Below are 1,100 nucleotides of genomic sequence, written 5' to 3' on the forward strand. Positions count from 1 at the left end.
TGATTGCATGGGCATTATTCGTAGCAAATATATTTGTATTTTTTGTTGGACAAAAAAAGGTATGGTACCGATGCGGAAGGTATCTGGAAGTTTAAAAAGTGGAAAGCATGGTTTTCATGAAGTCTGGTTTTTGTATATGGTTTTTTAATATTATTATTATGTAAGGTATAATGATGAATATTATGCTGGTTTTCTTTTCTGTATTTCAAGATGTTTAGTTATTTGCTACATTGCTTTCTTTTGAACTTGTTTGTAACTTCACTTTATGATACCGTGTTAATAAAAGAATTAAAAAAAATCTGTTCTTATCAGTTTAATATCTGATACGTCCCCTATCTGGGGACCATATATTAAATGGATTTTTAGAACAGGGAGATGGAAAAAGAGCTTGCTCTGTCCTCTCCAGGCATTGACCTGGTATTGCAGTGCCTCCAGGTTCAGTGCACCCCTAATGAGTTTGCAAAAAAACAGAGGAAAAGAAGGAAGAAGAAAACAAGGCGGCTGCACCTGAAACTACTGTGTTGCAAGAAACATCCCTCGAGTGTGTTGTGCGCAGGTGGACCGACCCCGAAAAAGTAGCCCGAGTGTGGCTAAGAAAAGTTTGTTTGTCCAAGACTTGCTGGCCTCTGTTGCCATGGCAACCAACTGCCAGACTGGTTTACAACTTGGCCGCCGGGCCAGTGCTGGTGATGTCATCGCGGGACGTGATGTCATCAAGGCTCTGCTGATATACACAGCTGCCAGCAAAAACAAGCAGCTCAGTTGCAGCAGGTCAAGCAACCAAGCAGGTAGGTGGAAAGGTAGGTGCCGTTTATTAAACCGTTTCCTTTGGATTTCCTGGTGGCCAATGTATCCTGCTGATGCTGCCTACGGCTCCAGCTGGGGAGAATTCACCCTCCATGTTCTTTGATAAATAAATACTAATAGGTAGCTAGCTAGCCACAGATACAGCCAGCCAGTTACAGAGACAGCCAGCCACAGAGATAGCTGCACACATGCATGCATGCATGCATGCCAGCCAGCCACAGAGATAGAGACAGAGACATGTATGTCTGCCATACATCAGGTGGAAGCAGACGCAGTGTGATTGGGGGTGGAGC

The 1,100-nt window shown here is 43.6% G+C and overlaps 1 pseudogene; it reads left to right on the forward strand.

Annotated features, from left to right (window-relative positions):
- Positions 1–229: 229 nt before the first annotated feature.
- Positions 230–451, forward strand: LOC138773525 (U2 spliceosomal RNA; annotated as a pseudogene).
- The last annotated feature ends 649 nt before the right edge of the window (positions 452–1,100 follow it).

The sequence above is a fragment of the Dendropsophus ebraccatus genome, chromosome 14 (genome assembly GCF_027789765.1).
Source record: "Dendropsophus ebraccatus isolate aDenEbr1 chromosome 14, aDenEbr1.pat, whole genome shotgun sequence".
NCBI classification, from domain to species: Eukaryota; Metazoa; Chordata; class Amphibia; order Anura; family Hylidae; genus Dendropsophus; species Dendropsophus ebraccatus.